This window comes from Gossypium arboreum, chromosome 6, assembly GCF_025698485.1.
Source record: "Gossypium arboreum isolate Shixiya-1 chromosome 6, ASM2569848v2, whole genome shotgun sequence".
NCBI classification, from domain to species: Eukaryota; Viridiplantae; Streptophyta; class Magnoliopsida; order Malvales; family Malvaceae; genus Gossypium; species Gossypium arboreum.
In genome coordinates this window covers 9323559-9348778 of record NC_069075.1, presented here as the reverse complement: position 1 = coordinate 9348778, position 25220 = coordinate 9323559, and the positions used below count along the sequence as shown (strand labels likewise).

At 35.6% G+C, this 25220-nt stretch overlaps 2 non-coding genes and 1 pseudogene across 2 annotated transcripts; 2 read left to right on the top strand and 1 right to left on the bottom strand.

Moving 5' to 3' along the window:
• The first annotated feature begins 979 nt into the window (after window positions 1-979).
• On the top strand, window positions 980-1086 carry LOC128294671 (small nucleolar RNA R71). Its single transcript, XR_008284979.1, has one exon. It is a non-coding gene; the product is annotated as a small nucleolar RNA R71 (small nucleolar RNA).
• A 12132-nt stretch (window positions 1087-13218) lies between these two features.
• On the top strand, window positions 13219-13325 carry LOC128294714 (small nucleolar RNA R71). Its single transcript, XR_008285021.1, has one exon. It is a non-coding gene; the product is annotated as a small nucleolar RNA R71 (small nucleolar RNA).
• Window positions 13326-22217: 8892 nt separating this feature from the next.
• LOC128294086 (laccase-5-like) lies at window positions 22218-24866 on the bottom strand (annotated as a pseudogene).
• Window positions 24867-25220: the final 354 nt, after the last annotated feature.

Genomic DNA, 25220 nt, shown 5'->3' with positions numbered 1-25220 from the left:
GTACTGGTTGATTTGTCTATGGCAGCAATTCTGCTGCCAACGGAATGGTTGGCTGATCAGAGTTAGCTGGTTTTGAGGTTACCATTTCAGGTCTTGCAGGTTCTGGTTCTAGTGGAACTAGAACTTCAACACTCGGTTGAACTTCTTCCAAATATTGAGCTTCAGCATGCTTCTTTTCAGCTTCAATGATGTTGGGCTCTACTATTTTTCCGCTCCTCAATGTTAGTGCTTTACAATGCTCCTTCCCTGGATTTCTTAGATTTTCCGTATCACTAGGTAGAGCATCTTGTGGACAGTTCCTAAGTTCAGTAGGAAGCTGGCCCACTTGATTCTCCAAATTCCTTAGAGTGGCATCATTCTTCGCCATGTATGCCTTCAATAAATTCTCTAAGCTATTGGACGATTCAGCCTGAACTGGTTTCTGAACTTGCTATGAAAAACTAGGTGGCTAGGTTAGTCTAGGTTAGGCGTAGTTGTTATTGCCTCTAACCCCTTGGTTACTCTAGGAAAGATTGGGGTGATTTCGCCACGATGGGTTGTAAAAGTTGGATTGCAGCCCTTGCCTTGGTTCTGGTTCTGATTACCTATGTAGTACATGGATTCTGGGTTTGACGAACATTCTTCAAACACATGTCCTTCCCCACAATAGACACAGGCTATATTCTCATATTGGTTAGGTGGTTGAGCTGCAAAACTGTTAGACCCATTAGTGGTAAGATTCTTTAACATTGAAGATATCGAAGATACCCGGGATGCAAGTGAAGTGAGAGCATCCACTTCATAGATTCCAGCAACTCGTCTTCCTGACGTTGCTCGATTGGTTGGCCACTGATAATTGTTACTGGCGATCCTCTCGATGATTTCATAAGCCTCATTGTAAGACTTAGATAAGATAGCACCGTTAGCAGAAACATCTACTACCATCCTTTTGTGAGCGTTGAGACCATTGTAAAATGTCTCAAGCTGGATACAATGTGGAATTCCGTGATGAGGGCACTTTCGTAATAACTCTTTGAATCTTTCCCATGCCTCATACAAGGACTCATCATCCATTTGTTGGAAAGCAGTAATCTCATTTCTCAGCTTAGCAATCTTGCTAGGCGGGAAATACTTCACAAGAAATCTCTCTGCTAACTCTTGCCATGTAGAAATCGAGTTCGGTGGTAGTGAGTTTAACCAGGCTCAAGCTCTGTCCCTTAGTGAGTATGGTAATAGTTTTAATCGTAATGCATCTTCGGATACTCCGGCTAGCTTGAAAGAGTCGCTCACCTCCATAAACAGTCTAAAATGAAGATGAGGATCTTCAATAGGCATTCCACTGAACTGGCCCACTGTCTGAAGCATCTGGAACATGACTGGCTTCAGCTCGAATTGTTGTGCCTCGATCTCGAGTCTTCTAATACCTGGATTAAGGTCATTAAAAACTGGCACGACATATTGTCGTAAAGCTCTATCCCTATCATCAGCAATAACGATAGGATTTTGAGCAAGGTTTGCTCCGTTTCCTTGGTTGATATTCTCGAAATTCATCTCTTTGGTCCTTCTCTGGTTCGCTTGTCTTCTTCGTTGGCGAAAGGTTCATTCTATTTCAGGGTCCGCTGGGAGTAAGTCGATACTTCGGTCAATACTCATAAACACCTGAAATAATCAGAGAAGAATTAATTAGGTAAGTAAAATTGAACAGGAAAATAAAAGAACCAAAATGTAAAAATAAATTCACAAATAATGTTTTTTTTTAAAAAAACAGTCCTCAGCAACGGCGCCAAAAACTTGGAATGGTGGAAATGTGCAAGTGTACACAATCGTAACAAGTAATAAAGTGACAAGTAAATGTCGAGTTATCGTACCTACAGGGACTGTAAAAAGCAATATTTATGAAATTAATTAAAACACTTTGGTGAGGCAAAAATAATTTTGGTTTGAAAAGAGTGATTTATAAACTAAGATTTTAAAACTAAGCAAACAATTTAAATAAAATAAAAGAGTTCTAGTACACGATTTCAATTAAGATTTAACCAAGATGATATAATTGTGTTGGATTAATTATACCTTTTTAACTTAGAAATATTAAATTTGTACTTATGCTGTTATGAATAAATTCACGGCAGCCCAGTCATTTGCTAACTTATGAACATATTTACTAATTAAAAGAATTCCATTTATCTTTTGAACATATCCCTATGCCAATTCAATCGACTAAACAGATTTAATAACATGCTATCGCACATACATACTTATTGAATTAAATTATCTCTCGCATATTCCTATGTCGATTCAACTGATTAATTCAACTTAATAAACATGTAAAACATTATGTGAAGTAACAAAGTAGCCATACATTGAAACAATTTAATCACAACAATCGGCAAGTTATGCAAGGCATATGTATCGCCAAATACAATGTTGATTTAATTTTCGCTACCTTAGAAGAATTAAACATGCAATCGATTAAGTCTCGAGTCCATTAATTGCAATTTCAATCGGTTTAAACAATTAATTCTTTAGTTATCTAAACAATTATAATGCCGATAACCTAAGCATGATTTTACTTAATCAAGCATTTCAACGAGGCCTATAACAAAGATAAACACTAATTTAATAATTCAAGTAGGCAAAATATAATCAACCCAACACGAATTAAATTCAAGCTAAATTGATTAAAATAACCATTTCAACAACAATATTTTTCATAGATAGGTTCATCATAAAAACAATGAAATTAAAAAGACAGGAATGTAAAGCAAATCCAAGTTTCTCTCTGCAGACTTGATCTTGTTCGCTTCTTAGTCTCCGTTGTCTTCACCGAGCAAGGCTTCTATGAATCCTTGATTGCTGCCCAAGATGGATGAAGAACACCTCTTTCTCATGAGAGGAAATCGGCACAAGAGGAAGGGAAAATAGGATAGAAAAATGGAGAGGAAACTTTGAGAGAAGTGAAGAGAGGATGAGAGAATGTTGTGGAATGAGGGATGTTGAGGGATGCTTTGAAATGGGCAGCATAAGGTGGATTTTATAGCTGAAGAGGGCTGCTAAAAATAGCAAATTCAGCAGCCAAGAGAGCTCTCCCATGGCCGGCCACACACATGGCAAGGTTGAAGCTTTCAACCTTGCTAAAAATAGGCTGGGGCAAATCTACAAATGCTAAAATAAAGGTGGGGTTTGAACGTAATTTGGAGATTTTTCAAGGGCCTTTTTGCAAGAATATTTTATCAGCTAATTTTCTGATTCGGGTTAGCCAATGGACGGTTCTGGTCAGCCCAATTAGTGGCTGGTTCGGCTCACTCCATTTGGTTCAACCAGTGTGGTTCACTAGGCGCTTTCTTTATAATTAATTAAAATTAATTCATTTAACCTAAATTAAATAGGAAAAAAATTAAAATTAATTTAATTATGAATTAATACACATTTCTGGACCGTCTTGGGCTGGAAATGAATTGGCCTCGATACTTCAAATTACTCTCGGTTTTGTTCTTCTCACAGTGTTCACCGGGCCCTTTTCTCCAATTGTGTAATTCTGTCAAAAATAACCAAATTTAATCAAAATTAACTATGAAATTAATTAAAATTCATAATGTTCATATTTTTAATATAATTTAATTATTTTATAATATTTAATTTTTTTCGACAAGAATTTAACCAGAATAGCCTTATTTTAAGTTTAAAAGGGTATGAAAAAGTATATAAATTTTCATGTTTCCAGTACCCGTGATGACATCTGAAGCATCTCGATCCTCACGGTGACATGTAGCATAAACCAGTGCAGGCTGCCTCGCCTTATTCGGTCCAGCACCTCTACTCAGCTCTCTCTGTCCTCTGCCCATGCCGTTACCACCCCTAGCCTAACCCCGGCCCCTAGGTGGCTGCTGAACTACCCTGGGTGGTTATGCATTACCAGAACCCGCAGCTTGCATCTGATCATTCCTCAGCGAACAATCTTCAACACGATGCTCAGTCGATCCACATCTCAGACATGCCCCAGTAGCCCTCCAACACTTGCCCAGATGGCGTCTACCATAGTGCCCACACAGCACCAACCCCGTAGGTGCAACAGTAGGCCCAACTCTTACGGGCCCATCAGACCTGGCTTTTTTCTAGGCCTCATCCCATAATTTAAAGGCTCTGCATCCCTCTTAGCTTTCCCTCTATCTCGGTTTTGACGCTCAGTGCACTTTACTTCCTCGGCGATCTTTGCCTTTTCAACTAGTGCAAAGAAATCCTGCTCCCTCTGAGGAGCTATCAGAACCCGTAGACTGTCTCGGAGACCATCTTCAAAATGGACACAGAGCTCACACTCTGTCGCCAACATGCCCCTCGTATAACGGCTCAATCTCAGAAACTCGGCCTCATACTCGGCCACTAAACGATCTCCCTGAGTAGGACTAAGGAACTTCCGCCTTCAAGTGTCGATATAACTGGCCCCCACATATTTACTCTGGAAAGTCGTCTTAAACAAATCCCATGTTAACCAGTCGGCCTGAGTGCCCTCCTTAACCGTCAACCACCACTGATACAATTCATCTCGAAGCAGTGAGATAGCCCCCTTGACCTGCTGCTCAGTAGTAAAATCCAAATCGTCTATGATGCGTTCTGTGACCTCCATCCAATATTTAGCCATATTAGGAGCAACTCCAGCGATGCCCCTAAATAACTCTGCCCCATTGGACTGGAGCCGTTTCATAACCGACACACAGCCCCCAGATCCAGTGTTGGGCCCAGTGAACCTCCTCAAAATCCGTAGCATGGCTTGGGACAGTGTGTCGTCCCCAGCCATACGATCATGAGACCCATTCTCAGATCCAGTCTCAGTAACAGAGGACACCGGTGTCTCACTAGTTTCCATATTCGGAATTGAATCAGATGTGAAGGATTCAGCTGGAGCCTCTCTAGACCTCTACCATGGCTTCTAGTACCCCGTCCACGAGTACCACGTGTGCTTATTGTAATTCTGGATTAATCTTTATTAATAGTTTTATGCCAATCAGTTACAGTTTTGATATTTATTAACAAATATTTTATGCAGTAAAGTTATCGAAGTATTTAGAGTCTATTATAGCAAGTCAGAGTTTACTACGGTTTCTAGTTTACACTACCTAGAGTGTTTCAATAAAGTCTACTACCTACAGTAGCTTCAAATCATACAATAGTATTTTCAAACAAATCAAAACAGCATTTCAATATATTCTAAGCATGCTTTCAGACAATTCTAAATAGAGTTTCAGAAACTTACTGGATCCACACCGGAGACTCGGTGTACCACTACTTATCAAAAATTATTTCAAATCATTTCTTAAAAACCATTCTTTTTACAATCCAAATCCACAGTCGAGTTTTGTAACCTGGTTCTGATGCCACTAAATATAACACCCCAAACTCGGCCTGGACATTATGGCCGAATTTGGCGATATCACATAAGAGTGTTTTCTTAGAAACCATTTTGAATCAGGAAAACCGCTCAATTGTTATCTTTTTCGTAGTCGATATCATGTAACAGTCAAATTGTTTGAAAACGTTTTTTTATCGTAGAAGCTTTTAAAACCAATTTATTATTTATTTCGAAAACACTTAGTTTATTTTAGGAAAACCATACTTGGGCGTTGTAGCTTATAATCCATGTTCACAGTTCAAAAACCCAAATTAAAAACCAAAAGTCCAAGTCCAAAATTACATCAAAATATTCCTAAAATAATGAATAAAAAAAACAGTAAGTTTATAAACCAAATGTATGTGAGCGTGGTCACCATCGAGTCCTCCACTGCACCGACTCACCTACTACTGGGGATTACCTAAACAGATAAAACAAATAAGGGTGAGTTTTCACAAACTCAGTGTGTCTATCCCCACAGTTCAGCATGCGTATAGACATATATCAGAATATAGTCATAACTTAGGCCTAAACCCTTTTTACAGAATCGGTGTGGGCCTTGGCCCACTCAGAAACAGAATAAGATACAAACTAGGGGCTTAGCCTATCTCAGATATAGCATGCATAACAGATTAGAATAATAGAACATGCCCACCAACCCTGCACACCAACTCCGTCCAACCCAACACACCATGTAGGGATAAAATCGACCCACCCATCCCTGCACACCAAATATAGGGATAAAATCGAACCATCCAACCCTACACAGCATAAAGTACTGTAATGCGGCACATGTCAAAAATACGTAGCTTAGTTTCCAGATAACAGGCTTATGAAGCCTTGAAATACTTCCTTCTTTTCATCAAACCCACCCCAGATGCAATGCATCATACAATATGGCATGTTATAATGCAGATAAACAGATCATACATTTATATTCAAAACAATATAGATATACATGCTAAGTGTAACATGGTAACACATACATCACAATATCATATCGTAAAACAGGGGTCTAAGTATTGCTTACCGACCCTTTGACAGGTCACAGTCGACTTAGGCTACCCGTGCAACCTTACAGAACATTTCAAAAAAATAGGCTCACAGGCCCATGTGGCCTGTCCGTGTGGGCCCACACGGCCCAATTGGTCGAGCCCGTGTCTCGCACAAGATTTTGCCAAGCATTACACGGTCATGTCTGTAGCGTTAGTGGCGAGCGTGCACGGCCTAGTTCATCGACCACACGCCTGTGTACTTCCACAGGGCCTACCACACGGGCAACCACACGCCCGTGTGGTGTCGGCAGAAAGCTTTTCAGCTTTTGCTGAATCCTATTTTCTATGCAATCGGAGTACACAGCTGATATGTTTGCGATGCCCAAGCAACTCCAAGTAATCTCGAGCCTAAAATTAATCAGTACACATTCGTTTAATCACTTTAACAACCAAACAAAACCCGAATGAAAGACAGAGTATTCATCCAACGAACGATTAAAACTTACCCTCGGTCAGAAAGCAGAAACACCGAACCCTTAAAACATTAATGGCTGCTCTCCAGCCCCCTGATCAACTCCTAACAACAAAAGAAAGTCCCCTTAAATCCCTAATCCAGAAAATGCTAAGAGGAAGCAAGAACATAACTTACCAACACGCGACCAACGCTCTACTCATTGCAAAGTAGAAGGGTGAGATAAAGAAACAAAAAGAAAAAGAAAGATTTGCTGATTGAAAAAAATGAAAACGACAAGGGAAAGATGATAGCAAAACTCACGCCAAAAGTTTAAAAGAGGGGAAAAATCAAAATTGGGAAAAAATTAATAAAAATTAGAAATAACAACCCAATGATCACCCTCTAATCCCTAAATTTTCTCCTCAAAACCATCCACTAACCCCTAGCCTCATCAAAATTCTGACTCCATTCAAACACTTCCAGTCAAACAAAGTAAAAATTACATCTCCTTTGCTAACGCAGAGACTCGAACTCAAGACCCCCAACACAACAACACAGACCAACAGGCCCATTCAGATATAATTTTACCAACATTTAAACATAAGCCTATTGAACTAGATTAAAGCTTTATTCAGAAAAAACATCAAAATTTTCCAAAGGCATGGCTTGAACTTGGGACCTCACACACACACACAGAACACTTAACCACTAAAGCAGATACAGATTTATATCAAAATCTAACAGAATTAGAAATATAAATTTTGGGGCATTACATGTACCATTCCATACATGCTTCTGAAATATACATTTTCTCAAATGACAACTTAAAATATTCTAATGATACATTTTAATCCACTATATCAATTACCGACTAAAATACAAATCAAGATTAAAATCATATAATTACTTATAATAACTCATTTAAAACATCACATGACAATGTTAATCTCTATACGAACTTACCTCAATCACCATGGTCGTTACAGCTAGCTAAAAGCTAATCCAAAACTTTCGCCTTACCCCGATTCAAGTCCGATAAATTTTGTTCTTGATCTAAATAATAATTTAACTCAATTATTATAATTCCAACATTCTAACAAGTAATTTTATACAATTAAACCCTTCCATCACAAATTTACAAATTTATCCCCAATACTTTAACTTTTTTATAATTTAGTCCCTAAATTCTTAACTTGCAATTTCACCATTTTTCTAACTAAAACATGCTAGCGGATTTTACTAGGGGTCATTTACAGACCATATCTTTCATTATTTCACATTAGCCTTGAGGAATTTTACACTTTTAATGGTTTAATCCTTAACACTAAATTCATAAAAAATCACTTAACAAAACATGTTCATTTAACAACTAACTTTAATTACCTATCAATTAACTTCAAAAATTCATCAATTTCATTCACAGTATATTCCTCAACCTTTAAAAGTTTTGCAAATTAACCCTGGTCTAAGTAGTTTAAGCTAAAATGAGTTCAAGAACATAAAAATCATTAAAACAAGACTCAAAATCTTACCATGCATGAGCAAAACCACAACTGAACGTTTCCTCCTTCTTAAAAATGGTGTTTGGCCAAGAAAGATAAGAAAAATGATGAAGATGACATATGTTTCATCTTCGTTTTAATAATTTTGACTTATTTAATTACTAATCTAACCTTTAAAATCTATTAAAATCACAAAAAAACTTCTCCATCACAATCCACTATCTTAATATATGTTTTAATTACCATCTAAGTCCCCTAGATTAAAATTTCATAGCCATTTAACTTTTTTAGCTAATAGAATTCAACTTTTCCATCATTTAGAATTTAGTCCTTTTTACCTAATTAACCATTTAAACTTTGAAATTTCTTAACAAAAATTTAATACTACCTTAAATTAACCCTATAAACATTAAATAAATATTAAAATAATAACTCATTTGTCAGATTCGTGGTCTCGAAACCACTATTTTTGACATCTCTAAAATTAAGTTGTTAAAGTTATTCTTGTAGTCCATGAATTTTATGCTTCCATTAAACACCAGATAATTCGAGATGGAACTGGGGTATAAGTGAATGATGTCACAGTTTGTGGGGTAGAATTCCCCTTAACCCTAGTGCAATATGTAATTTTTATGACACACCGTATTATGAAAGCGATTTTCTTAATAATAATGATTTGGATAAATTTGGAAATATAGATATGGATAGTGTTATAAACTATTTAACTTAGGGTAAGGGAACCTAGCATTATAGGCCAGATGCTGGGTTTCCAACAAATTTTAATCAGGCTATAATGTTTCCTGTAGCAAAAATGTGGATGCAATTCATAGATACTAGAATTGCACTTGCACTAAATGTTTCTATTGTTAATACCTTTTGAGTTATTCTTTTGTATAGTATTTTGCAACAAAAACAGGTATGTGTAGGAAGATAGATCATCTGTGAGATTAAATATTGCGTGAGTGGGCAAAAAGTTAGACTATTCTTTCCTCACCTCGTAACGGCACTGTGGCAAAAGATAGGTGAGTGTTCAGATGAGTGAGAATGAGAAATTTATGAAGCCCACAAAAAGTGTAATTGGTGATTCATTATATATTCAATACATCGAGCTCCAAAGAAAACAAATCACCGAATGGAACTAGAGAAGGAAAGAGAAGATGGGCATTCTAACATCACTTAAATGGAAGAAACAATCAAAAGAGAGAAGAGGAGAAAGTGGATGTATTGAGGAGAAGCTCGATGGGATGATTAAATGGATGCAAGAAATGGGGCCAGTACTTAAGGAGTTTGCAAAAATAAGTAGGTTATGAGCCCTAAATTATCCACGTGGCATGTTCAACTCAATACTGACCTATTTTGACAGAGAATGGAATGATGAGAGAGAGAACTTCGAAGATGGAAGGGATGCATAGGATTACCTGGGAATAGAATATGAGTATAAAGTGGCATTTTAGCCATAATATACCACACCGAAAGGGCCCATAATTCAAAGCCTAATCCGGCAAACACATTCAACAGATAGGAGCACTCACCAAGAATATGGATCGGGCAAGAGAAAAGCACCTACGGAAAGAGGGCATTCACCTTCTTTAGAGGATTTACAGGAGGACTGAATTGAACTTTTTAATAATTTTTAAGAAGGATTGTATTAATTTTCCTATGGATGATTTTAATTTTTTCTAGGAGTAGGAGTATAAATTAATTTTTAGTTGTTTTGTTTGGTGTTTGGTTTTCTATGTAGGTATCCCACACAAAGGAGGCACAACAATTTGAACTATCTACAAGCAAAGTGGGAAGCACCCATAAATAACATAGGGCACGACTATGATTAATCGGGTAGCTACTTTCCTTATTCTTTTTCAGGCTTCACATTGAGGATAATCTGTTAACTAAAGTGTAGGGGTAACATAGAAAATTTGTCTCAACTTTTATGCTTTTCTTTCAATTTTTCTTGTCATTTGTGTGCTTGAGCTTATAGAAATACAAGTGATTGGTTAGGAGCATGTACATAGGTTGCTTATGTTTACAAATAAATTTTGCATGATCATAGTTGATTTTAATTTTTTATTATTATTAAACTACTAAGTTCTATACATTACACTGTAAATAGGCATTAAGCAATCAATTGTACCAGATGATATACAAAATATAAGGAAACGAGCAAGTTAGTAAGAATGATAAACGGCTAAATTTGAGTTTATTTGGTTGACTAAATTTGTGCATATTGAGATATTTAAGGGATTGTCTAAGGCATTGTTTGGAACACATCCAAAGCCAAAAAGTTGACCTGTATTAATTCACCCCCAATACCTTTTTTTAAGCCTGTAAACACTTCTTAATGAACCTTATTACAAAACCCAAACATGAAATGTTAATTTATATTTTCCCTCTTTCTTTGGTCCCAAATTGCACGACTATAGGCATCTAGCCATATTGAGGGTTAAGTAGATACATCACGGTGGATTTTGTAAAAGTAGAGTGAAATATGAAAGATTAATGTGATATAGGAACTATAGATTAGCCTAAAGTTCATAACAAAAGAAAAATTCAAAAAGAAAATCAATACGAGTAAAAAGAATACTTGATAAGCAAAAGCATTTATGAGTGAGATGTGTTGAAAAAAAAGTGACAAAGTCACAAGATTAAGAAAAACTCGTTCAGTAGTGCATAAAAACTCGTAGGCTAGCCGTAGTTACTCTATTATATTGTGATTTCCTATGTGGAGAAATAAGGAAGGTGATAGAAGGAGAAATGAGGTGGTGAGCGGGTAAAGGACACTAAGGGAGAATAATAGGAATCAATACAATGTGCCAAACTATTTTCGTGTTTGTAACCATTGGTGCTTACTGTTTTGAAATACATACCTGCCCTAAGCCTTAGAATGTTACAAGCCGAAATGTCCTATGTGACCTAGGTATCCTTATGCATAAATGGACATTATACTAAGCAGTCGCATGAGTAACTATTTTTATTTTGCTAGGATAATCAAACTACTTGTACGATTTGTTGATGGATTCCTTCATGTGAGACCTTTAGTGTTTGTATACTTTGTAATATACTGAACTTGGATGTCGAAGGTCAAAAGTGGTAAATCAATTATTGATCATGTCAAATTACTCGTAAAGATGAAATGTCTAGTCATGAACTCCAAAGTCAATACATGTATCATATTTTCTCAAGGGTCGTCTTTCCCATTTCTTATTTTTTGTGTGTGTTGTTTGAGGACAAGCACTGACTTAAGTGTGGGGGAGTTTGATTTGTTATAATTTGGTGTATCAAATTAAACTATTTTTTGCACTTTAGGAGCTTGAAAACAAGTATTATCATTAGGTTTTGATTATGTTTTAGTTAGTTTAATTAAATTCAATAAAATGTGCAAATTGAGTCTTTTATTGACCTTAGAGGCCGAATAAGGCCTAAGGGTGAGCTAATAAACTTTGTGAGTGTACAAGAGACCATTAGAAGGCATGCTAAACCGATACTGATCGCTATATCACAATACGAAAAATTCAACGTCCCAATATAGGGAGCAGAATGGAGGACTTCCGAGACTACCTTCAATGTAGCAACATAGCCTAAAGCTATCATGACATACCCCTGAAGACATCTTGAAGAAGAATATATTGATTTCTATGTCATGACACAGGTCTTGATTTGTCGCAACATCGACTTTGGACGGGAATTAATACAAGGCAGGGTGCGTTTTGGTCCGCACAATCAAACTTAAAGCTCAAGAACATCAGGTAACCTTGGGTAAAAACGACAGCCACCTCAAATCTATAAATAGGCTCATTTTTCATATGTTATGGACACGAATTACTTAACTTAGAATATTTCTTTTAATTTCAATTTAGTTTCTCTTTTCTTAGGTTTTAAATTTCTTTACTATTTGTTCTTTGTTTTATCTCAGGAGATCTGATTTGTGGATGCAATTAAACTTTGTAGATTTATTCTTCTTCATAATAAAAATAAGGTTTTTTCTTAAAATTTATACTTTTGATTCAATTATCATGTTTACGCTTTATATCAAATCTATATTGTTTACGAAAATCATGAGGAACTAATCCCTCTATGGGGGATTAGCGAGTAGAGGTATGATCTATTAACTGTTTTGTAAGGTTACTTAATGGATTAATTGTTTGGGAAAGGAAAAACTTAAACCCTAGGCTTGACGACCCTAGGAAGTCATCAAGGTGAGAATTAACCCAAAATTGGTATGACCTATCCGTGAACACCTTCACCCCAAATGGTCTGAATTGTGAGGTTGGAAGATAAGTAGTTCCACTTTTCAATTTATCAATAATTATTTATTTTTCATATTTTTATTATTATAAAAACCTATAATACCCCTAAAACCCCGTTTATTTATATTTTCATAATATAAGCTATTTCAAGTACTAATTAGATCTTTTGGTGTTTAGGTTGAAATTGATCTAGTACCAGCCTTCTTTGGGTATGATCCTCAAAATTCTCACTCTATTGTAACTATATTACAACTTGACCCGTATACTTGCGGATACCACCTTACTTCTATATATCTTTTGTTACAGTATACACACTTTAGATGTTAGTACGTCCGAAGGTAGTCACTCCACTTCATTAGCATCACATTGCATCACCAGATTCACCTGCTTAGAAAAATTCAAACCATCAATTTTCTTACCAAGAGCTTCAACTTGATTTGCTAACATAGAAATTGCACCAATACCAAAAACTCCAACTACCTTAGCAAGTTTTACTCTTGTAACTTGCCACTGATAATTATTCGGTGTCATCTCCTCAATAAACTCTTGAGTTGCTTCAAGTGTTTTGTTATTTAATGTTTCGCCACCTACTGCATCAATCATCTATTTAGTCGAGGGATTCAAGCCATTGTAAAAAGTTTGAACTTGGAGCCATAAAGGTAGGTCATGGTGAGAACACCTTCTCAGTAAATCCTTAAATCTCTCTCATATATCATAAAGAGTCTCAATATCAAATTGAACAAAAGAAGAGATATCATTCCTCAACTTAGTTGTTTTATCCGGTGGAAAATATTTCAATAAAAACTTCTCAGTCATTTTATCCCAAGTCGTGATAGAACCCTGTAGAAGTGAATTCAACCATTGTTTTGCCTTACTTCTTAAAGAAAATGGGAACAACCGTAAGCATATGGCATTATCAGTAACACCATTGATATTGAAAGTGTCGCAAATCTCTAGCAAGTTAGCCAAATGAGCATTCGGATCTTCAACTTGCAACCCATCAAATTAAAATATTATTTCACTATCTGAATTGTATTCGACTTAATCTCAAAATTATTCGCTACAACTGTCGGTCTGACAATACTCGATTCAGTCTCTATAAGAGTAGGCTTAGTAATCATACATAGTTCGAGGAGCAGGATGTGCAAAAGGTTGCTGATTATTTTGATTATCATCCATCTCCACAGTAATGTTCTTTTTCTCTTAATCATCTATTAATATCTGTTGATCTTACCTTACTTCTCTAACTTCTCTCTGATTTCTGCGAGCAGTTGACTGCCTCCGAACGTACTAACATCCAGAGTGTGAATACTGCAAATAAAGATATAGATTTGAGGCAGTGTCCGCAAGTATTCATGTCAGGTTGTAATATAGTTTTATAACAAAACACTTGGTAAGAATTCTGAGGATCATACCTAAGGGATTGTAGTTTGGGAAAATCTGTTATCAAGTCAATTACGAGAAATAATTACTAATCTACTTAAGTCACGAATTAGTTGTGTTAATCAAGAAGCAATATAATAATAAGACACTAAATAAACCTAACTAAACCTAAATCTACTCCTAGGTTCCTGTATCAATTTTTTCTATTCAATATTTTGACTACGCGAGTTCCTTTTAGCCTAGATCCAATTGTCTTACCTAATTAATTATTGAAGTAGAGTTCTAATCAATCAAGTAGTCGATACCCTAGCAGGATCTTAGATCTTCCACTACAATAAAGAGTCAGCAAGAATTACTTATCTTTCGACCTCACAGTCCAAATAGGTCCGAGGTATTACTTATCTTCTGACTTCATAGTCCAGATCGGTTCGAGGTTAAGGTATTCACAGATAGGTCATACCAATTTTGGGCTAATTCCTACCTAAATGAGATTCTATGGTTGTTAGGCCTAGGGTTTGTTTCATGTTCTTCCTTTCCCAAACAGCTGATCCGCTAAGAAACTCTATCATTCAAGTAATTAATTAAATTAAATATTTGAAACATGCAAAATATGTAGAAAACACAAATTGATTCTAATCTTTACACAAACATTCATCTAACAATGTTAAAGAAAGAAATATAAGAAGAGACTAAGGAAAAGAGATGATCATGGATTCATCGATGAAATTGTGGTTTTAGAACAATCTCCACTCGCAAAAGTCTCACTTCAGAATAGGATTTTTTGATTGCAAGAACATAAAAAAAATCTAAGTAGAAATTATGAATGAAAGAAAAAACTAAGAATCAAAACCTTAAAAATTGTCTATTTAAACTGATTACAATGGCATTTATATAGGCTAAACTCGAAATATTAAAGTGCATAAATTATCCTTGAAGTCCTTAGAGTTCAATTGGGACAAATACACCTAATTTCCCTCCAAAACGTAATTAAAATATGCAAGAGTTTTTGGGTTGCACAAGGGGTTGATTGTAACACAGACCTGCAGTTTTGTAACATTCAAGTCTGATGTCACGACAACAAAGGTCGATTTTGTGACATCAAAGGCAATTTTGCTCTAGAACTTGTTTTTAGTTTTTTTTTTCGACATTAAGACATCAATATCTTGGTGCTAAGACATAGGCATCAGTTTTGGCCAAAATAAGAATCTTTAGCTCTCGACATGACCTACAAGACCATATAACCTTATTTAGATATATAAAACGCAATAAAACTACTAGAAAGCATAAATTACTACTTTATGTATGACGACCTAAATATATACTAAAATATTTTGATTTACTATTAAACAAGCTATAATTATGTGTAAAAAAGGATGTAAATAATAGTATGATTTATGGCAGATCATCAGTCTTTTCAATTTCACTATAAAAAAATAATAGTTCCAAAGGGTTTCCTCTAGTCATAAACCAAAAGAAACTGTCAAAATCAAACAAACGAAACAAATTAGAATGTAAAAATTAAATTTAAAACAAAAATAAAAATAGCTAAATTAATAGAAATAAAGTTTTCCTAATATTTTAGTCCCCAATAGTGCAAAAACTTGGTGTCCACGAAACCAACTAAAAATTTGACTAAGGCAAGTGTACCTATCAATTAACAGTATAACTACAGTGACCAAATATATCGTTCCCACAAAAACTAAACGTACTAGTAATTACTATCCTTTTTTTATTATTTAACCGATAAATTTGAGTGATCGATTAAAACTAAAATGAACAAATTAATTAACTATGAACGTGACAATAAATAAATCGGGAAAATAATAGAGTAAACAACCAAGAAGTGAAACAATACCTAAGAAAGAATTCACCTAGATTTCATCTCATCATCATCAATCTAAATTACTCAATTTATTCACTTAGTATCTTGATCCATAGAAATCCCTAAATAATACTAATATCTCTTCAAGAATAAGAGAAATGGCTTTAGGTTGATTAATTGAAATTTCTTTCTAATTAAAACCTCTATTATCGCATTAAATCGATCAATGGATTCCTTATTAGATTTGACTCTAATTTTGTAAATTTATGTCATCCTATTTCTAGGATTGCATGCAACTCCATTCAATTATGCTAGATCTACTCTTAAACAAAGGATATTCCTCCTCTGATTTAAGCAAATCAAACATGGATCAATAATCTAGAAATATTAAACCAAGAATTAAGCACACATAATGGAGAACAAGATATAAGTCTTTATTGCGTAGAATAAAAATCAAAAGATAGAATTCATCATAGGGTTCATCTTCCCTAGGTATTTATAAAATTAGTTCATGCTTGCAAATAAAAACTCTCAAAGATAGTGTATTTGAAAAAAATAAAGAAACTCATTATAATCTCTTAAGAAATCAACTGGGACTCTTCAATCGTGATAGAAATCTACTTCAAAATCCGATTCAATGGTGTTTTTCAAGTTATTTTCTTAAGTATTCTATGACGGCTCACTCCTATCTTCTTATTTTTGTCATATATAGGTCTTAAAATGCCCGAAAAAGCTAAAAATCACAGTTTTTATAGGTTTAGGGTGCAAATTGCAAAACTGACACAACCTGATACATGGCCGTGTGTTCAAGCTATGTGGAATGGTCCAATCCGTGTGGCCCATGTACATTGCTTCAATTTTTTTAGTTTTCGCTCATTTTTCGCTTATTTTGCTCCCAAATGCTCTCCTAAGTATAAAAACATGAATTTAAAGGATTATGAGCATAAATTCACCATGAACATCGAATAATCACCCAAAAAAGAATTAAGAATGAGACTAAAACATCTTACTTTTAGCACCTATCACAATCTTTGACTAAGGGTCGTAAGAAAATGTGGTTAGAGGGACAACATTTCTAGACATATGAATTACAACCTACATATGTTGCACTTTAGGCTTTTGCCATTAGGAACTGGTTGCCATCAAAGGCAGCATGTGTGTCAACAAAAAGATGGCTTTGGTATTTTATAAGGTAACATCCTTTATTCCTCTTGATTTAGGAAAATTAATATAGGATGAGATTTTCAAACATACAAGAATGAAGAAAAAGCAACACATTTTTTCGTTCCTTGCATTGATCTCTCAAATCTTGTTACAAATAAGAAAATTCCTCTGATTAAGGATGATGAACCTAAACTGTAACACCCCAAAATTTTTATTTTTGTTTCTGTTAAAATGTGACACAAATATCTGTCTGCTTCAGTGGTTAAGTGTTCTGAGTGTGTGTGTGAGGTCCCAAGTTCAAGTCCTGCTTTTGGCAAATTTTGATAATTTTCTAATTTAAGCCTTGTGTTTGGAGAGTATGCTTATATTTAATTATTGGTAGAATCATATCAGAATGAGTTTGTTGTTCTGGTGGTTAAGTTGAGTGTTAGTTGGCTGGAGGTCCTGTGTTTGAATCCTTGTACGAGCGTGGGTATTATTTTTGCTCGATTATCAGACAGAAGTTCGATTAAACTAAAAGTCTAGAGAGTGGATTAGTGGGAGAAAATCAAGGGATGAGATCATATTTTATTTATATTTTTATTTTTATTATCTTTATGTTTTCAAAATTTTCTCTCTCATCTTCCAAATTTTCAATCTGACGTTCTCTTCAATTTTCTTGCTGGGTTCTCACGTTTTTCTCTTCCGATAAAACTTCTTTTCATTTTGCTTCCTTTCCGACTATGTTGGTGGTTATTATCGTTGGATTGTGCCTGGTTCGTGAGTTTTTAATTGGTTGGTAAGTGAATTTTTCCCTCTTGTGATTGTTGGTTTCGACTTTTAAGCAATGACAATTTATAGTAATTGATGAGTGTTAATTCCATTTAGGAGCAGATTGTGGAGCAGGGAATTGCACCTCTTCGGTTTAGTGCACTTTTGGCAGTTTGTAATCGGGGGTAAGTCAGTTCTGTTTTGATTTGAATAATGAAATCGTTAAAACAAGTTACTAAATCGAGGTTGGATGCTTTGTTTATAGGTTTTGGAAGGCTTGGGAGTGGTTTCACATCGAATCGATACCAAATGTGTACCCAAAAATGTAGAAAATGGGATTCGGCGAAGCCAAAATTACAAACTGTAGACGCCACATGGGCATGTGTTCGCCCTTGTGTGACAACACAACCGTGTGATAGACGAAAGCCAGGCCGTGCGCAAGACACGGCGGTGTGACGGTCGGGGTGTGGCTGTGTGGGTAACACAGGCTAAATCGAACTAGGCGTGTAAGCCCATACGGGCGTGTGAAATTTGTGCCAGGCCGTGTGATTCACACGGGCCAAGGCCAATCTGGGCGTGTGGGCCCACACAGGCAAGCCACATAGGCGTGTGGGTCTATTTAGCTAAAATGTTTCCTAGGGTTGCACGAGACCCCAAGTCGACTGTGAACCTACTGTAAGGTGGGTAAGCGCTACTTAGACCCTAAATCGTGTGATCTGACCATACAATGTATGTATTGAGCATGTTAAATATATGCATGTTTACTAATCTGTATGTATGACTGATAACTGGATATTAGCATGTAAGCATGTATTTCTGTATATCTGCATTGAGCATGTTTAGTTGCATCTGCATTGGGATGGGATGATTGATTATTGGAGGAAGTGTATTGAAAGGCTTTCATGCCTATTATCTAGCATTTCAATTTTGCAATATTACTAATATGTCTTTGCATTCTGCATGCGACTTGGTGTGTAAGGCGGGTGAGTGTTTTAAACCCCACATGGTGTGTAGGGATGGTCGGAGATGGTGTGTAGAGGCTAGTGGGTAGGATACTAATTTTTGTTATCAGTATGCATCTTGTATTTGAGATGGGCTAGGGCCATAATTTATATCTGAGATCGTATTTGAATGGGCTAAGGCCTAAATCAGATCTGAATCAGAATGGGCTTAGGCCTGCATCGCATTGACTTTATGTATGTCTTCGTGGGGATTACACATCGAGTTTACGTAAAATCACCCTTCTGTTTTATCTGCATGGTAATCCCAGACTTAGACGAATCGGTCGTGAGACGGCTCAACAAAGACCACATGATTATTGAACTGTTTTAAATTCGTTATGGTATTTATTTCCTATTTGTTTTCTAGGGTATTTTGATTTAATTTGGGACTTTTGAATTGTTTGCCTTCGTTTTGGATTTCAACTGTTTTCATGAACTTTAGAACTGCAACGAAAACTTGGTTTTATTAAAGACAACGCTTTTCCTAAAATGCGAATGATTTTTTTTAAATATCACAATTTTAAAAGCTTCCACTACAAAATGTGTTTTTAAACGAATCAATTTAACGAGAAATAGTTTTGAAATTGACGAAAGATAAATAAAAGCTAACAAACGGAAACGGTTTTAACTTAATAAATTTGATTTCAAAATTTCATTCCATGTGACATCGCCAGATTCGGCCATAACATCTAGGCCGGGTTTAGAGTGTTACATAAACCTTAGCAATTTGAGTTGAAGTATTAAAGCAAATGGACTAAAGGAAAATATATTACATCAGAGTTTGAGGCTGAAGATGAAGAAGAGGAAAGATCTAAATCTTGTTCATATTAGAAGCAAATGTTCCTCTAGTTCCAACTCAGGGTACAACTATTGCCGAGCAAGCAAAATTGGTTTAACCTCATGATGCAAAGGTAGCTTACATGATAAGCGGTCGGGTAGTTAGCTTTAAAGCTGACGTCCTTGATATGTAACTTGAACTTCCTTTGAATTTTGGTCCGAAAAAGGAGCTATAAGTTGTAATTGTAAATGGTGAATCTAGGAGACATTGGGAGGAGTCTCGTTTTCTGGTGATGTTTTGGTTTTATTTTATTTTATTTTATTTTTGTCTCTGAGTGTGTAAGTGTGATTGGTGTGTGGCGCAATTTTGAAAGGACTTTTAGATTAATATGACTTTAAGATTTATGGTTATTTTGTATTAGGAATTTTTTGTTAAGCGATATTATTAATATATGATAGATGTTATTTGTTATTAAATATTTTTATTTTGTATTATCACTGTAAAGGATTGGTTGGAATACAAGCTTTCTCATATAAAAGATTATTTTTTTCATTAACAAAAACTTAATCTGAATATTATGTTCTTTTCCTAAGTTTACAATAAAATCTACGGCACATCTTTTTAATTACGAGTAACTAAATTTATTTTCCTACCCAAAGACATAGACAAAAGCTTTGTTTTATAGAATTGTGAGATGTAAAAGCGTTTTTCAATCTTTTCTTAATGATATTTGCGTATCTTTTATTTTACGAGATAGATAGAATCGCCTTTTAGTATTATTCTTAGTGTTGTTCTAAGAAATATTACTTGTTTAGTATTTAAAATGATATATAATTTATTAGAGTAAATTGACAAGTAACTGTCTTTTTATTTTAATAATTAGAACAAATTAACATAGATAGATTAAGAGGAAATTTGGGTTAGGCTATGAGAATGGATGTTCAAATTTCAATGAATTACGCAATTGAGCTTGTTAATTAAGGTAGGGTATTTTCTTTAATCCGTAAAGGGATAATTAAAAATTAAAATGAAAATTAAAGATTCCAAATTTATGATTAGAAGTTTCTCTGTAATGAAAAGAATACAACAAAGCTATCCAATGAAACAGAGGATTAAACTAGTTTCCCAAATTCAGGGAAGAATTGGTATGCTACAATACTATTAAAATGATTAAGAAAACACTAATAACAAAAAAATGGTAATGGAATCACCCTTGGTAGTGGGCTTATGAATTTCATTGATTACGGTGTGATAACTGATGAACTCTCTTAACATATGGGCAAATCTGGCGGCGGCATGACATGAAATTCATATGATGGTTCTATTTTATTCTACTAATGCTAATATGTTTCACTGTATTTGATATTTTTTTCCGTTCAAATAATTATTCGACTAACACTGAGCTTTTCATAAGCTCACACCCAATAGTGTTAAACTTTTCAGGTAAACCTCAAAATTAGGATCAGACTCAGCATTCAGAGAATCAACTTGGACCTCGGATTATTATTTTTAATTAAGTATTATTTAAGTCTTTATTGGCTTTGACTTGTAATTTTTAATTATTTATAGTTTGTGGCTTGGTAACTTTTCTTTTGGGGATTTTTGCATACATGAATTACTCAAGCATAATAAGACACTGCATGATATCAGGCTTAATTAAATTTTGATACTGTTCCCTAGTTTCCCCTACATTGCAAAAAACTGTTTTTGAAAAACAAATTGATAAGGCAACTAATTTTCTAAAATGACTTGAAAATTGATTTTTCCGCTGCATTAGTTTAACTTCGATTTTTTTTCTAAAGAAGAGTGACAAACAAACGATTTTTCTAAAACAACACTATCAACAATAAAATGAATCCTAAGCATACATGACCTAATGAATGAATGCTTTTAAGCTAACTCAAAATACAACTACGGTTTCTTTAAAATAAGTTTATTTAAAGTCTTAAAAAGTAATGTAAGTTAACTTAGCCATTTTGGTGGCTCATATAGCCTTCTCAATCTAGGCATAACGTCTAGGCCGGGTTTGGAAGGTTACAATATCCTACGATATTTTACAAAACCTCGGTTTTACGCAAACAAATGTTTTTGAAAATACAAGCTCAATTTTCAAATATAACTTTCCGCTGCAAATTTTCTTTTTTACTTAAAGGAACAAGCAATTGACGATTTCATTAAAGATTATAACAATATGTTTTTCCTAAAATGTGGACTCGTTGGTAAAAATATTCTTGAGGTTTTTAACATGATAGCGAATGTCATGACCCTAATTCATAACATTCCAATATTTGGCCATAATGTCTATGCTAGGTTTGGGGTGTTACAACATTGCTCGCTTAGTGAACTATTCTCGTCAATGCAAAAAGAAATAGCCATCGGCTTCATTGTATCCTCGAGATTAATTTGCTTGTAACTCTTTTGTACACCGAAGATAGTTGGGGGTGAATATCACCTTAAAGATAGTGGCTTGATACACACCTTGAAGCCTTATCCTATTTCTTCTTTTTCTGTTCAAGTTCCGTTTATGTGTTCGAGATTTTTTCTCACCGGTGTTTTTGTATTAACAATTATATTTGAAAATATTCCAACACAACATAGATAGATTAAGAGGAAATTTGGGTTAGGCTATGAGAATGGATGTTCTAATTTCAATGAATTACGCAATTGAGTTTGTTAATTAAGGTAGGGTATTTTCTTTAATCCGTAAAGGGATAATTAAAAATTAAAATGAAAATTAAAGATTCCAAATTTATGATTAGAAGTTTCTCTGTAATGAAAAGAATACAACAACCAAATTTATGATTAGAAGTTTCTCTGTAATGAAAAGAATACAACAAAGCTATCCAATGAAACGGAGGATTAAACTAGTTTCCCAAATTCAGGGAAGAATTGGTATGCTACAATACTATGAAAATGATTAAGAAAAACACTAATAACAAAAATATGGTAATGGAATCACCCTTGGTAGTGGGCTTATGAATTTCATTGATTACGGTGTGATAACTGATGAACTCTCTTAACATATGGGCAAATCTGGCGGCGGCAGTTGGATGGTCTGCAATTCACCAACTCCATTTTCGACAAGGAAAGCCATTGCCAAACCCCAATTGATATGAACATCCAGGTGACAGTGCATGATCCACACTCCTATTAACAAAATTCAAAATGAATGGTTATTTCATAAAAGAAAAAGTAGCAGTAATTGAAATGATGAAGAAGAGTGTTTACCTGGATTATCAGCGACGAATCTAATGACTGCCCATCCATTCACAGGCACTCCAACAGTGTTCCTCAAAGGTGGATCAACAAGGTTGAATTTAGAAGTATCCTTTTTAGGATCGAAGTTCCCGAAACCTTGTGCAATGATATAGAAATCGTATCCATGAAGATGAATTGGATGATTCTCAGGTGTCACTATGCTTGTGTCTTGGAGCACAATTTGTACCCTTGAACCATACTTCAATTTGTACAACTTGGTTCCCGGAACAGGTTGAAAGAGCGATCGGCTCACGTTTCCGGTGTAGTCAAATTTCAATGGAGGGTTTGCTGGGAAATCTGTGGTGAAAACGCCTGGAATTCCTTGTTGGTGAGCTTGCAACAGAGAGAAGTTGCGCGGGAGCACGAATGAGACGTTGTTCATGCTCGCTGTGAAACGTGTACCATTGGGTCCTTGGCAACGACGTTTTCGGAAATTGGGTGGGCATTTGTTGAGTCCGAGGCCGATTGTGAAGAACAGGCTTTCATCTATATCGGTTGGGACTTCGGCCTTTTCTAGACTTCTAAAGCTTTGGCTGAAGGTGGTAACAGTGTTGGTGTCGTTGTAGGCTGGTAAAGAAGGCATGATTGGAGTGGGTGCATTGCATTTTTTGGCAGCGCAAGAGGCAGACTTGTATTCGAGAATGGCGGTGGTGGTCGTGTTGTCAAATGGTGCGTTTTGCGCGCTTTGGTAGGCTCGAGCTGCCATGTAATATCGAGATGGTGGCTGATCACCTCGGATAAGAACATCAGTGGTTTGGCCGGGGCCTAACATGAGGACGGAAGTGGTGAAGGGTTTGGTATAGGAAGCATCAGCTCCAACAACAGTGAGCTTATGGTTGGCTACTTTGAAGAAAAGCGGCTGGTTCAAGGCGGCATTGATCACTCTGAGGAGATTCGTCTCCCCGGAGTCGATGGGAACTACTGTAGTCTCTGCAAAAAAGAAACATCAGTTAATAACATCGGCTTTGTCACCCGAATGTGCGGTACGAATTCAATTGGTTCGGAGCAAATTACCCTTGGAGGAGCATTTGTAGAGATCACCAGGTTGAGCATTGATGGTATATGCATCAGAGACATTTGGAGCTGCCCCTGTTCTTGTTGCTTCCTCACCACATCAATGGGATTTGCATCCCACCATTCGCCTAATCATAATCGTATTCATCAGCATAACATTTCATTTTGATCATCACAACCATTTGTACTCGTAACCGAAAAGGAATCTTTACCGAGAAGAATCGGTGTTTCGCGTTTCGGCTTAGGGAAAGGGTAGGATTTGCCTTCTCTGGGACGGATGATGAGAGCTCCATAAACAGTGGCTCTAAGCCATGAACTGTGAGCATGCCACCACAATGTTCCTTCTTGTCCTTGAACTGTAAATCTGTAAGTGTAACTTCCTCCCGGTCTAATCGGACACTGAGTCACGAATTCTGGTCCATCTGCCCATCCAGTTCTCATTTGCCGCACACCATGCCTGTATATCAAAGTGGTTAGGGTAATTCAAACGTGCAAATGACAACTAGAAATGAATGAAAGCTGATGACATGCGTGCATGGCATGCATGCATGAACGAATTTGCAGTTATTAAATTACCAGTGGATGGTGACGTTATATCGGCCTTTGTTGACAACTTGAACTTCAAGGGTGTCGCCATTCTTGATCTCCAAGGTAGGTCCAGGAAACATGCCATTAACAGTGATGGTGTTGTGAGTCTTGCACAGCCTCTTCACTTTTGTTGCTTGAATCTGTTTCATTCACCAACCAACATCAAGTTTTTTTATTTAAATGTCTAATGACAACCAATTTATCAGAAAGATATATATATATATATATATATCAAAAGAAAGAAGTAAAAGAACATACAACAAATCGATGTCGTTGAACTTCAGCATTTGCAGACAATGAAAGGAAAATGACAAGGAAAATGAAGGAAAACTTGTTGAAAATCCCCATTTAATCAAAGCTTAGAGAGCAAAAAGCTTTGCTTATTGGTCTGAGAAGTGATATGAGACAGAGATAGAGAACAGGGGTTTTATAGGAAAGATTAGAGTAGTTGTTTAGAGGTTGTCAGATTAGGTTTTGCTTGGGCTAAAATGGTGATCTTTACACTAGGTTCAAACCTGCAACAGAGTTGTTGCACCCACTAGCCCATTAAAACTGAATTATGTCTTCAATGCTTGCTTCACAAGGATTTTTTTTCTCTCTTTCTAGATCAACAAATTTTCTTATAATTCCTTTTAATTTTTTTTTTCCAAATTAGTTAGATGATAAACTCATTCTTTGAAAATTAATCATACCCTGCTCATGTACATGTAGTCATGATTTATACTTGAAATTAATCAGATTGAAGTAGAATTAACCAAGTCAACATTCTTTATTTTCTTGAGAACCAGCTCTTGTCATGTAGATGTGGTTTTACACACTAGCCTATTTAAATATAATTTTCAGAATTTACCAAAGTCTTCCAACGTCAGCTCATGAAAATGTAAAGGGAAGATATATGATAGACA